The sequence below is a fragment of the Staurois parvus genome, unplaced genomic scaffold (assembly GCF_062004578.1).
Source record: "Staurois parvus isolate SC_StPar_1 unplaced genomic scaffold, SC_StPar_1.0 ptg000018l, whole genome shotgun sequence".
Taxonomy (NCBI): Eukaryota; Metazoa; Chordata; class Amphibia; order Anura; family Ranidae; genus Staurois; species Staurois parvus.
Genome location: NW_028317814.1, coordinates 17336594 through 17351792, shown reverse-complemented (window position 1 = coordinate 17351792; position 15199 = coordinate 17336594). Strand labels below are relative to the sequence as shown.

The 15199-nt window shown below is 41.6% G+C and overlaps 1 protein-coding gene across 2 annotated transcripts in view; it reads right to left on the bottom strand.

The window, feature by feature from the left end:
• The window catches only part of SCNN1B (sodium channel epithelial 1 subunit beta), a 140147-nt gene that overhangs the window by 81188 nt on the left and 43760 nt on the right, over positions 1-15199 (bottom strand). The window lies entirely within an intron of this gene.

Here is a 15199-nt window from a genome sequence, read left to right as displayed (position 1 = left end):
CCCGCTATAAGTTGTTGATCGCCGCCAAAAAAAAAAATATATATATATATATAAAAAGTATATATACCACCATTTGTAAATAGTACAACTTTCATGTAAACCAATTAATTTACACGTATTGGGATTTTTTTTAGCAAAGACATGTAGCAGAATACATTTTGGCCTAAACTTATGATGAAATTTGATTTTTTAAATTTTTTTACTGGACTTTTTTAATAGCAAAAAGTAAAAAATATTGTTTTATTCTCAAAATTGCCTGTGTTTTTTTTATTTACAGCGCAAAAAATTAAAAACCGCTCAGGTAATCAAATACCACCAAAAGAAAGCTCTATTTGTGGGGAAAAAGGACATACATTTCATTTGGGTGCAGCGTTGCATGACCATGCAATTGTCAGTTAAAGTAATGCAGCGCCGTATTGCAAAAAATGGCCTAGTCAGGAAGGGAGGGAAATCCTCTGGAGGGCAAGTGGTTAAAATCACTTTAATTGAAAGTGCTAATAAATATATGTTTAATTCTATCAACTATGTGTACTTGGTACGTTAGTTGGTAAATTGGGGCAAAGAAACAGCAAACCCAAATACTCCTGCGCTTAGGGATGGACTCAGTATAGATTAGGACCACATCACAAATGTCCTGGAATATGCACGCCTTGCTGCCCTCAAAAGACCAGGGAAGTCCAAATGTACTGAATAGAGAAAAAAACCAAACAGGGGGCGCAACAGCCTAGTGCATTACCTTAAAAAACGTATTTAATAAATGATAAAAGTAGGTATTGTACTCACAAAACGACAATAGAGTCAAAGGCACATCACAAAAGAACAACTCTGTCCAATCCGCACTACGTGTCTGTCAGCAATGGGGGCTGTGGACTTCCAACATGCTAACGCGTTTCGAGCACTTGCCTCTTCCTCAGAGCTTGATGAAGAGGCAAGTCCTTGAAACGCGTTAGATGTTGGAAGTCCATTGTGTACTTCCAACAGGCTAATGAAACAGCGTTTCGAGGACTTGCCTCTTCCTCAGAGCCTGAGGAAGAGACAAGTCCTCAAAACGCGTCAGCCTGTTGGAAGTCCACTGTCCCCATTGCTGACAGACACGTAGTGCGGATTGGACAGAGTTGTTCTTTTGTGATGAGCCTTTGACTCTATTGTCGTTTTGTGAGTACAATATCTACTTTTATCATTTATTAAATACCTTTTTAAAGGTAATGCACTAGGCCAGTGCGCCCTCTGTTTGTTTTTTTTCTCCATTTATTAAATTACGGCAGGCTGGTAGGGGCCCCAGTGCATTACTTTGCCCAGGGGCCCATGATGCTATTAAGACATCCCTGTTGTATGTATTATACTCTCTATAAACAATGATATACCCAGGTATACAGTATATTGCAACAAATTGCACAACCCTGTGATGTGACCTGCAATCCCAGTCACTCTGTATAAAAGTGACTTTACAATTTCTGGCTGCTGTTCCCATTGCTTGAGAATGGCTTTACTGTGTCTTTATGCTCTGTGATCGAATACTTTGATTGCTCTGATTATATGGCTGCAATAAGTCTAGCACCCAGTGCCAGGAGGTTGTGTCACCTGCCAGTCCAGACCTCCTACCTAGGAACCAGGAGAAAGAACGTTTAAAGGCCTTATTATACTGTGTAATGACCAGGTGCATTGATCTCGCCAACTGATTGATCCACCCCTCACAATGTGTCAGCAAATAACGTCTACACAGCCTAAAATTCTCACAAAGACATAATCCCCATAAAAAGTGCTTTCATCATTCTTGTAAAAACAGGTTAAATTATGACTTGGTGAAATTATGGTTGTAACTGTGACTCCACCAAGTACGATCTTGTACCTTACTAATAACCATCTAATAACCATCTGTTTCTGAAGTGCCCCTAGAAACTCTTTTCTTTCAGAAAAAGACACAAACGTTTACTGATTTGTATGATACTAACCCTTCTAACAGTCAGGACACCTAAATACATTCAATGTGCCTCAAAACTAACTTTGACAGTTACTTTTCATTAAAAAGAAGCCACCGCCTACTCACAGAGTAGAAAAGCCTGACAACTTCCTACAGGCTGTAGAGAAAGACCCTTGCTCTCTGTAGAGAAGCAGTGGTCTCTCTGCAGAGGTCCAGCGCACTCCCTGCTGAGTCAGACCTATAGCTCTCCAATGAGCAAAGTTCATGTTTTCTCCAGATTTGGCAGCTCTGATTTTGAATAAGTAAGCGGCATGTTGGACCTCTGCAGAGAGACCAATGCTTCCATACAGAGAACCAGGGCCTTCTCTACAGGATGCTGGCAGGGGATAACATTTCTACCTAGGCTGTGCCATACTAACCAGGGTGCAGGAGCCATACAAACCAGTGTGCAGGAGATGACAGGGGAGAGATCTTGTTTATACACAGGTCCCTCCCTCATCAGAGATACTCGGTGATCACTGGGTGCTGGCGAGTAATCACCGGCCGGGACCCGGGGATTGACAGCCGAGGCCAACAAATGTGGCATGGGTAGGGCACGCACCCCCTACCTGGAACTGCAAAATCAAGAATATATACATGATTTTGCGCACCGGTGCCACCCTGTAGCAGTATTTCTGCTATAGGGCGGTGCGGAACTGGTTAAACAATAAGAAAACATGCCATAGATCAAGGACTAATCAACACAAAGGGCACAGTATGTGGGGGTAGGGTGAGGCAGAAGGGCACAGTACAGGGGAGTGGTCAAGATGGTACAATACTGGGATCTGGAGGGCACATTCCAGGTTCTGGGATGCTGCCTGGGCCATCCTGGGACCGCTTAGTAAAAAGAGTGACTGCCCCAGCAAATCTGGGACAGTTGACAAGTATAATGTAAAGCAAGATTATCTAATTATTATTTCTAATTACAGGTAATAGTAGAATTTTGCTGCCTGGGCCTTCCTGGGACAGCTTAGTAAAAAGAGTGACTGTCCCAGCAAATCCAGGACAGTTGACAAATATAATGTAATGCATGATTATCTAATTATTATTTCTAATTACAGGGAATAGTAGAATGTTGCACTACTTTTAGCTAGAGGCAGGTCTTCTTTACATTAGTGTTGCCCTCTGAAGAATGATCCATGGTGGATTGCTTTTCAAAGGGTGTTTGACAGGTGACTGGAAGGCAATATGTCACTTCCTCACTACCTGTTTTATCTTAAACAATCCTGCACCACCATTCTGCAATTTCATGCATTGCACATAGTTGCAAGGGGGTTGCAGCACAGCCCCCTTCACTTGAATTGGCTGTGTTTACAAGGGAGTACTGCCCGCTGAACATGACAGGGGGTGTAATTCTTGCCACGGCATGTGCACACTCCTGTCCAGCTGCCTTAAAGCAGAGGTCCACCCAAAAGTAGAATCTCCGCTTGTTTACCTCCCCCCCCCCTTCACTGCCATTTTTGGCATCTTTTTGAGGGGGAGCGGGTACCTGGTTTTGACAGGTACCTGCTCCCACTTCCGGCTCAGTTTGCCGCAGCAAAGTGAGCTGGAAGTTCGGCCCCTTTCTTCCTCCTGCAGTCTCCTGGAAACCTTCACGGGTCCCAGAAGAATGCTGGACCAATCAGGATGCGCAGCGCGACTCGCACATGCGCAGTGTGCCCCCGACTGTGAAGCAACAATCTGTCACAGCTTGCTGCCCACAGTTAAGATGCCAGTACTGAGGAGAGAAGGAGAGAAGGGACGGCGTGGGTGAGAACATTGCTGGACCCCGGGACAGGTAAGTGTATGTTTATTAAAAGTCAGCAGCTACAGTTTTTGTAGCTGCTGATGTTTAACAAACACAAAAACAGCTGAAATTCCGCTTTAAGGGGGGCAGTAAAAACATGATTTTGTATAAACTTTAAAATGAATTTCAGATATGGTATATTTTTACATAGTTACTGTATATTGGTAGTAGTGCCACCACCTTTCCTCTCCACCTCGTCCAATCAGAGAACACTTTGCATTCATGCAAAGAATTCTCTGAATGGCGCCTGTGGTAAGAGGCCAACCTCCTGTGTTCAGAATGCATCAGGGCAACCGCTCAGCACACGACTTGGAAGCAAGTGGAGATCACTGGAGTAGATGTGTCTTCTTCAGTGATTTCCAACTGTCAGGGGCATCAGCCAGGTATAGTATATACATAGCTACATTGGCCCAAGCTGAGCCAATGTAAAAATATAGCACACCATTTTAATTATGTAGTTTTAAAAAAAATGATTACATTGATTGTTAAATTCAGTTAGAAAAATTAACTGTTTGATTCAAACTTTTTTTTCAGCCGTTTGAGTTAACGTCAGCTTTGAAAATCACACTTCTGATGAATTATTTGAGAAAAAAAGAATCCTTTCTATGCAACCGTTTCCCAGCTCCAAGCCTGTCCTTCCTATAAAGACTATTACAGTTGTGTTCAAAAGTTTGCATACCCTTGGAGAATTATATACAGTATGTACCAATTTTAACCCCTTTACGCCGGCCGCACTCAAATGTGCGGCCTCCCGGCGTCTGGGCCTAGACGCCGAGCATCCGCACATTTGCGTTCATGTAACATATGTGCTGAGAGCGTGCGCCCTGCACGCTCCTAGCACACGTGTGCGATACTCACGGAAAGGTCCCGGTCCGCTCTTTCGATTGGGACCTTTCCCAATCTTGTGGTCACATGATCCCTAAACCACGCCCCACCAGCCCCACCTCCTGGGCCTAGACGCCGAGCGGTCGCACATTTGCGTTCATGTAACAAAAAACATATGTGCTGAGAGCGCGCGCCCTGCACGCTCCCTGTGCGGTACTCACGGAAAGGTCCCGGTCCGCTCTTTCGATCGGGACCTTTCCCAATCATGTGGTCACATGATCCCTAAACCACGCCCCGCCCGCCCCGCCTCTTGGCGTCTGAAACTCCTAAAGGGCCGGGAGGCGCCGGTGGGAAGGGGTTAAAGAAAACATAAGTGAGCAGACAAAACATTTCTTTTATTTCTTATGGTATTCATATTCAACTGTAGGTCATAACAGAATGGCACAACCATAAAACAAAACATGGCAACAAGTAAACAAATGTAATGACCCCCTGTTCAGAAGTCTGCATACCCTGAGTTCTTATTACTGTGTATTACCCCCTTTAGCATCTATGACAGCATGCCGTCTTTTATAATAGTTGTCTATGAGGCACAGAATTCTTGCAGGTGGTATAGCTGGCCATTCGTCTTGGCAAAATGCCTCCAGGTCATGCACAGTCTTTAGTCGTCTTGTATGAACCGCACATTTGAGATCTCCCCAGAGTGGCTTGATGATATTAAGATGAGGAGACTGTGATGGCTGCTCCAGAAAATTCATCAACTTGGAATTGTATTCAGGGTCACTGTTGTGCTAAAAGGTCCAAGAGCGTCCCATGCGCAGCTTTCGTGCAGAAGAATGCAAATTGCCTGTCAATATTTACTAATAACATGCTGCATTCATCTTGCCATCAATTTTCGCAAGATTCCCCATGCCCTTAGAGCTACCCCCCGAAGCATCAGTGAGCCACCCACCACCATGTTTCACAGTGAGGATGGTATTCTTGTTAATAAAGGCCTTGTTTACCCCTCTCCAAACATAGCTCTAATGGCTGTGACCATAAAGCTCTATTTCAGTCTCGTCACTCCAGATTACAGTGTGCCTGAAGCTGTGAGGCATGTCAAGGTGTTGTAGGGCATATTATAACTGGGCTTTTTTGTGGTAGCAAATCAGCCATGCAGCTCATATTTGTTCAAGTATCATCGTATTATGCTCCTTCAAAAACAACCACATCATCTTTTTCCAGAGCAGCCTGTATTTCTCCTGAGGTTGCCTGTGGGCTCTTCTTTGTATCCCAAATAATTCTTCTGACAGTTATGGCTGCAATCTTTCTTGGTCTACCTGACCTTGGCTTGGTATCAAAGGATCCCCAAATTTTCCACTTCTTAATAAGTGATTGAACAGTAATGACTGCATTATTCATGGCTTTGGATATTTTTTTTTATATCCTTTTCGATCTTTATTAATTTCCATTACTTTGTTACGCAGATCTTTTAACAGTTCTTTTCTGCTCCCCATGGCTCAGTATCTAGCCTGCTCAGTGCATCGACATGGGAACAAACAAACTCATTGACTATTTATACTCAGACACTAATTGCAATTTAAAAAGCCACAGATGGGGGAAATTACCCTTTAATTGCCATTTTAACCTGTGTGTGTCACCTTGGGTGTCTTTACCAAGGCCAAACGTTCCAGGGGATGTAAACGTTTGATCATGGTAATTTCAGTGATTTCTGTTATCATAATTTAACCAATTCAATACCGTGCAATTTTACACCTTGCTGCCCAGGCCATTTTTCAGGTTTCAGCACTCTCACACTTTGAATGACAATTGCGCAGTCATACAACATTGTACCCAAACTAAAATTTTATCATTTTCTTCACACAACTAGAGCTTTCTTTTGGTGGTATTTAATCATCGCTGGGGTTTTTATTTTTTGCTAAATTAACAAAAAAGACCGAAAATTTTGAAAAAAAAACACGTTTTTCTTTCTTTCTGTTATAAAAGTTTGCAAATAAATAATTGTTCTTTATAAATTTAGGCCGAGATGTATTCTGCTACATGTCTTTGGTGAAAATAACCCAAATTAGGATGTATTTTTTAGTTTGTAGGAAAGTTATAGAGTTCACAAACTATGGGATATATCTGAATATTGATCAATCCTGAAGTACTGACAGCCAATCTAATTTCTTGAGGTCCAAGAATGTCAGAATAGTACAGATATCCCCCAAATGACCCTCTTTTTGCAAAGTAGACAGTCCGACGTACTTCATAAGAGGAATGGCGAGTTTTTTGAAGTTGTATTTTTTTTGTCATAATTTTTCGGAAAATGAAAAAAAAAAAAAATTATTTTCACTTTTTTTTTTTACATATTGTCACCAGTGCAGTACAGCGTCATCATATAACTGGCATGGCAGTGATCAGGGACACTGACTGGTGACAGTGTGAAAAAAAAAATATATATATATTTTTTTTTTTTATTTTTTTTTTATTTAAAATTTTTTATTACATTTTTTTTCTTTTTTTTAAGATTTTGTTTTCATATTTCACTATGTCCAAAGTAGTACAATGTTACCATAGCAACATTGTACTACTTTGGGGAAGTGATCAGTATTTTTTTTTTTACACAATTTGCTTATAGCAAAGAATTACTTTGCTATAAGCAAGCATTTACCTGAATGACATCAATTCATTCAGGGTTTTTTTTTTTTTTTGTGCTTAGCTGTGATTTGGCCACAGCTAATCACATGACATGTGCATGTGACCTGCTGTGACCATTCACAGCTAGACACTAGTATACAATGCATGGCATGAATGAAGCCATCCATTGTATACAACTGTCATGTGACCTGCTGTGATTGGTCACAGCAGGTCACATGGTACCAGCAACGGGGGCCGGTACTCAGATCTGTCATTGGCCGTGTCCGAGGTACACGGCCGGTGACAGATCGCGCCGCTGTGCCGCTCTGCAGTTGCGCGAACTGAGCATGTGCGGGAGCACGCCAAATGGCGTGCACCCGGAATGCAGAAGCACTTTTGCTGCTGCCAAACGGCCATTGGCCGGGCGGCAAATGGTTAATTGCCATTTTAACCTGTGTGTGTCACCTTGGGTGTCTTTACCAAGGCCAAATGTTCCAGGGTATGTAAACTTTTGATCATGGTAATTTCAGTGATTTATGTTATCATGATTTAAAAAGCAGCCAAACAACAATGTGATAATAAATGGATTCGTATAATCACTATCCTTAAATAAGTTTTTTTTGGCAGGATCAGTCATATTTTCAATATCAATGCCAAAATTTCAAGATTTCTGCCAGGGTATACAAACTTTTGTTCACAACTGTACAATGCTGTATGGTAACACTGGATCATAGGTCCCCTTTAATCAAACTGACAAGATCAACAAAGGCAGTTGTGCCAACGGATCTTTATAATACCAAGTAGCAAAAATGTTTAACATTTGCAGCTGCCAGCTAAATACAAGCCGGTTCTGAACCAGTTACAACTACCTCTGTAACTGAGCGCAGTATGTATCGGTTTGTCTCATAAACTTAGATTGTGATGGCTCGTACCATTGCCACAGTACTGGCGCTGAAGTGGAAGACAAATATCAGGAGACTTAAAGGGATTAGAGAAGACTTTGTAAGACCTGGCATGAGCTCTAAGTATAAATGGCACATGAGATTTATTAGAAGGGAAGGGCAAAACTGAGAGTTTTATGCTTTCTAGAAGTCAGATTACAACATAATCAAACCTAAGGATCAGGCAAACCTTGAAATTGTTGTATTTTTTATACTGCCAAATATATTGAAAAGGCTTTAAAACTTGTGATCCATGTATGTACTGCAGTATGGTGCAATGATACCCCAACTAACACAATCGTGGACAACAACCCCACACTGCAGCTCACCATGTTGCAGTCCAATGACAGCTTATTGAAAATGAATGGACTGCCTTAATGCATTGCTCATTAATGCACAAGACTAAGCGCTTTAACACATTTTAATGAGAAAATACACAATATTTTCTGTAAGAAAGCATTTTTGCTTATTAATCAAATAGTTACCCTAAAGTACCTTTTGGTTTGACTGTTTTCATTCTATCTATTTATTCAGTCAGTCGTATCTGACCCTTGGTGATTGCATGGACCGTCACTTGTAAGCAACTTTTTTTTCATGAATTCTCTTAGCAATTATTTTACAGCATAGGCTGCCAGGTCTTTCCCCAACCCCTACCATGCAGGAGATCCCACATGGCCAGGGATGAAACTAGGACAATTTAGACAGGAGCCAATTAACCTACCAGCATGTCTTTGGAGTGTGGGAGGAAACCAGAGCACCCAGAGGAAACCCACACAAACAACATGCAAACACCATGCAGGAGGCACCATGGTTGGGAATCGAACCCATGACCCAATTACTGCAAGGCAGATGTGCTAACCACTAAGCCACTATGCCACCCCTGTTTTCATTACTGTACCTCAAAAATGTATTTCTAAGTGTTCTTTCTAGTATATACACTCATCGGCCACTTTATTAGGTACACCAGTTCAATTGCTTAGTAACACAAATTGCTAATCAGCCAATCACACGCCAACAACTCAATGCATTTAAGCATCTAGACGTGGTGAAGACGACTTGCTGAAGTTCAAACCGAGCATCAGAATGGGAAAAAAGGGGATTTAAGTGACTTTGAATGTGGCATGGTTGTTGGTGCCAGACGCGCTGGTCTGAGTATTTAAAAAACTGCTGATCTGCTGGGATTTTCACAAACAACCATCTCTAGGGTTTACAGAGAATGGTCTGAAAAAGAGAAAATATCCAGTGAGCAGTAGTTGTGTGGATAAAGGGGATTTAAGTGACTTTGAATGTGGCATGGTTGTTGGTGCCAGATGGGCTGGTCTGAGTATTTAAAAAACTGCTGATCTACTGGGATTTTCACAAACAACCATCTCTAGGGTTTACAGAGAATGGTCTGAAAAAGAGAAAATATCCAGTGAGTGGCAGTTGTTTGGACAAAAATGCCTTGTTGATGTCAGAGGTCAGAGGAGAATAGGCATACTGGTTGCTGCGATATTCAGTTGGTAGGGACCAGGGGCGGACTGATAACTCATGGGGCCGCCGGGCAATAGGGGATCATGGGGCCCCTGTGTCCTTGCCCAAACTCAAAAAAGCCTATGAAAAAGGTACTAGGGGCATCTCAAGGGGCCCCCTACTGACCCCGGGCCCTTGGGCAGTTTCCAAATGGTCAGTCCACCCCTGGTAGGGACAGAATTTTGCGCAAACAACGTGAAAGCATGGATCCATCCTGCTTTGTATCAATGGGTCAGGCTGGTGGTGGTGTTGGTGGTGTAATTGTGTGGGGGATATATCTTGGCACTAGCAAGGTGTACCTATTAAAGTGGCCGTTGATGTGGCTGTATCTCAGGGAATGGGATCTGTGCTTCAAGGAACCTGTTTGGGTGTAAACATAGTTGCTGCCATTGCTGACTCATATTTGTAGGTGCATGGCTTCCATCCCTAGCCATGATTCACACCTGAGTCATTAACATGGAACAAAAATGCAACTGGTAGAATTTTGGGGACATGATATGCCCATACATATTTCTGGTCAGTAATTCACTATGCACAAAAGAAGGCTAAAGATAACAGCCCTGGATTTTGACTCTTCAAAAACAAATTAGTGATGGCAAATCACATACATAAAGTCATGGCAGGTTCCCTATAAGGACTATGGAGGTGAACTCAGTCAGCCATCTATTCATAGACTTGCAAAGGGACAAAGAAGAGGTAAAGCAGAGTTGTGCATCTCTATCAATCAGGAATCAAAGCCTGCATAAATAAAGTGTTTAAAGTGGAACTTTACTTTTGTTGAGAAAAACACAACATTTTCCTTTGGGTGATCTCTGTACATTGCAAGGATTTTGACAAACTTTGTTGTAGATTCCCACCTTGTGTTATTCTGATTAACTAGCTGTTTGTTTGTCTGTGTCCATGTGCAAAGTGAATTTGAATAGAATAGACTTTATAATTATCAATCAACTGCTGCAGGGTTCTAATGAGGCAAGTGGCAGGGTCTGATCCCCTTTAGATGTGATTTTCCTTTCAGAGTATCTCACAAAAGACTACATTTTTGTTGCAGGGGATGCCCAAAATCTGACTTGTATCTTAGTGCATACTTCTGGGAAAGCCCGCATGCCAATCACACAAGCAGGAAATGACATTTCTGGCAGGCATTCTGTACACCATCTGTGTAAAGAACACCTCCAGGTTGCCATGTTGAAATGCATTTTTACAGAAAATTACAGCACTGTAGATTGAGAAGGAAAGGTAATTTTTAATAACAATTAATTACAAACAAATAAGCAGCACAGTGGCTAAATGGTTAGCACTTCTGCCTGGCAGTACTAGGGTCACTGATTCGAATCCCAATCACAGCACCACCTGCCTGGAGTTTGCATGTTCTCCCTATGCTTGCACAGGTTTCCTCCGGGAACTCCAGTTTCCTCCTACACTCCAAAGACATGCTGGTTGGTTAATTGGCTCCTGTCTAAATTGTCCCTAGTATGTGTATGTATGAATGTAAATTCGGGACCTTAGATTGTACGCCCCTTGAGGGTTAGTGACTGATGTAATGTACAATATATATGTAAATTGACGGCATTATATAAGTACCTGGAATAAATAAATAATTACAATATGAACGTTTAGCAATTCTATATGCTATATTTTTTTATTTGTTATTTTTTCCCACGAAAGTGGAGTTACCCTTTAAACCCTTAACACTCACTGATGAGAATACTTACGATATATACTGAAAGAAATCTATACAGTTATTATAATTTACAGTTCATTGATCCCTCCCCTTTAACCCTTTCACTGCCAGGTCTGTATGTCGTATGGACCTGACAGCGGAGGGGGGGGGGGGTTTACACATGTGGTTGTTGCAGCCACCGAGATTGTGTCTAAAACGTACAGGAAGACTCCTGCCTGTCAGGTGGAAGCAGTTGGGTGGTCTCCCACTTGCTTCCACAGCTCTCCGGTTGTGCGCCCCCATCTCACGCACGCTCCCGCCGGGGCCAACATGGTGAGTACCGGCCGGTGGAGAGGAGAGAGGAGATCAGACACATGCCTGCTCTCCTCCCTTTCTTGCTGTGACCCATATTGAAAGGATTAATGGAAAATAACCAAATCCATTTTGTACACACTAATACAAGATGCTTGTTTAACCAATTCAATACCGTGCAATTTTACACCTTCCCGCCCAGGCCAGTTTTCAGGTTTCAGCGCTCTCACACTTTGAATGACAATTGCGCGGTCATACAACATTGTACCCAAACTAAAATTTTATCATTTTCTTCACACAACTAGAGCTTTCTTTTGGTGGTATTTAATCATCGCTGGGGTTTTTATTTTTTGCTAAATTAACAAAAAAAGACCAAAAATTTTGAAAAAAAACACGTTTTTCTTTGTCTGTTATAAAATTTTGTAAATAAATAATTGTTCTTCATAAATTTAGGCCGAGATGTATTCTGCTACATGTCTTTGGTGAAAATAACCCAAATTAGGATGTATTTTTTAGTTTGTAGGAAAATTATAGAGTTCACAAACTATGGTATAGATCTGAAAATTGATCAATCTTGAAGTACTGAGAGCCAATCTAATTTCTTGAGGTCCAAGAATGTCAGAACAGTACAGATATCCCCCAAATGACCCCTTTTTGCAGAGTAGACAGTCGGATATACTTCATAAGAGGCATGGCGAGTTTTTTGAAGTTGTATTTTTTTTGTCATAATTTTTCGGAAAATTAAAAAATTAAAAAAATAATTTTCACTATTTTTTTTTACATACTGTCACCAGTGCAGTACAGCGTCATCATATAACTGGCATGGCGGTGATCAGGGACACCGACTGGTGACAGTATGAAAAAAATATATATATATTTTTTTTTTATTATTTTTAATTTTTTATTACATTTTTTTTTTTTTTTTAAGATTTTTTTTCATATTTTACTATGGCTAAAGTAGTACAATGTTACCATAGTAACATTATACTACTTTGGGGAAGTGATCAGTATTTTTTTTTTTTTTACACAATTTGCTTATAGCAAAGAATTACTTTGCTATAAGCAAGCATTTACCTGAATGAAATCGATTCATTCTGTTTGTTTTTTTTTTTTTGTGCTTAGCTGTGATTTGGCCACAGCTAATCACATGACATGTGCATGTGACCTGATGTGACCATTCACAACTAGGAACTAGTATACAATGGATGGCATGAATGAAGCCATCCATTGTATACAACTGTCATGTGACCTGCTGTGATTGGTCACAGCAGGTCACATGGCACCGGCAACGGGGGCCGGTACTCAGATCTGTCATCGGCCGTGTCCGAGGTACACGGCCGGTGACAGATCGCGCGAACTGCGCATGTGCGGGAGCACGCCAAATGGCGAGCACCCGGAATGGTGAAGCATTTTTGCCACTGCCAAACGGCTATAGGCCGGGCGGCTAATGGTTAACATACACATATATAGGAAGTTTGTACACACTAACAAAACTGTCTATGCCAGCTTCATGTAGAAATATGTGTTTTTACAAACTTTACAAAAAAGGAGATTTTTTACTCCCATTTCTGAAAAGTTGTAACCACAGCTTGGGCATTGAGCCAGATTATAGCCATGGTCTGGGCGTTAGGCCAGCTATGGTGTGACAGATAAGGCAGAAACTTGAGTGTAAATGCAGACATCATACAAATAATTGTTGAGGTAAGGTAAAGATAATGTACATGTATTGGATTGGATGGTCTGAAGGTGTGTCTGCCCAAAGGCTACAGTATAAAAATCCTGATGTTATGCCAATAAAGCTGAAGTGTTTGCAATCGCAACTGAGGTGACTTGAGTGCATTCACTTTCCGAGATCTGTGTCCAGGTGTGACCATTGGTATCCTGAAGGGGCCCCCAAGGAACAGGAAAAAGACCACCTACCTACCTGCATGATTGACAGGTCACCACTGTCATTTTCCCGGCTAGAACTGCAATACATCCAGTAGAGCCCAGAGACATGCAGGGTCTTTTAGACCCTGTGTGCCTTAGTAAAGAGAACCTGTGACCTAAAAATTATCAGATAGGGGACTTTTTGTCCCCTAAGTGATGAAAAAAAAAGCTAACACCCATAGCTCATTGGGCTGTCAGGGAACGATCATGTGACAGATCCTAGACATTTGGGTTAACTGGGTGCAGTTTGTGTCTGAACTCAATTCATTCTTACTGGAAAGGTATAATTGCTAATACAGCCTTTGAAATCTTTTGGCAGGTAAAACAATAAACTTTGTTGTATTTCAAAAGTGTATTTAAGTGTCTGCCCAAAGTTCTACGTTTAGCTGACAAGGGGTAGAATGAGTGCAGGTTTTCATTAAAGGTGACTGGTCAAGGTCAAGTGGAAACAAGGCAATGTTTCTGAATTAGGATTGCTTTAAAATTAAGTTTTGCTTAATATAGGAAAAACACTGTTGTCACTTCATTGCCAACGAGGCCAAATGATGAAAGGCTTCCTTGTTAAAGCAAAACTCTAGGCAGATATAAAATACACACAATAATACAGCAACCACTTGCCCTCCAGAGGATCCCCCCCCCCTTCCTGACCAGGCCATTTTTTGCGTTACAGCGCTGCATTACTTTAACTGATAATTGCGTGGTCATGCAATGCTGCACCCAAACTAAATGTATGCCCTTTTTTTTATCACAAATTTCTTTCAGTGATATTTGATTGCCTTTGCGGTTTTTGTTTTTTGTGCTATAAAAAAAAACCCAACAATTTTAGAAAAAAAAACCAATATTTTTTACTTTTTGCTACTAAGCATATCCAGTAAAAACTAATTTTGTCATAAATTTAGGCCAAAATGTATTCTGCTACAAGTCTTTGCTAAAACAAATCCCAATACGTGTAAATTAATAGGTTTACATGAAATTTATAGTGTTTACAAATGGTGGTATATATACTGGGATTTTTAAATTTGTTTTTATTTTTTACTAGTAATGGCGGCAATCAGTGACTTATAGCGGGCATTCTGACACTGGGGGGAACTGACCTCGTGTCACTGACATCCCCAGTGACACCAATACAGTGATCAGTGCTAACAAAAAGCACAGACACTGTACTAATGACACTGGGCAGGAAGGGGTTAACATTTGGGGCGATCAAAGGATTAAATGTGCGCTGTGTGTGTTTTACTAGGGGCTTTGTGTTTGTACTTCACTGTAAGCGCACTGCTTTGCATGGCTGTGCTATGCACGGCCATGCAAAGCAGTGTGCAGGAGCTGACAGGGGAGAGAACTGTTTTGTTTACAAACAGTTCTCCCCCACGTCAGAGATGCTCAGCAATCACTGCCCGGGACCTGATGATTGACAGCCACGGTCGTGAATGGCAGCACAGGTAGGGCATGCGCTCCCCCTAACGGAGATGCAAAATCATGAATATATACTGTACGTGATTTTGCGCAACCGTGCCACCCTGTAGCAGTACTTCTGCTATAGGGCGGACTGGAAGCGGTTAAAAGAGGTCTATGGCCAAAGCTTTTCTGGCCATATTTCTCATGTGGGGCACAGGAGTGCACTTGCGTGTGCTCTCCTGTGACCCAGAATTAGCCGA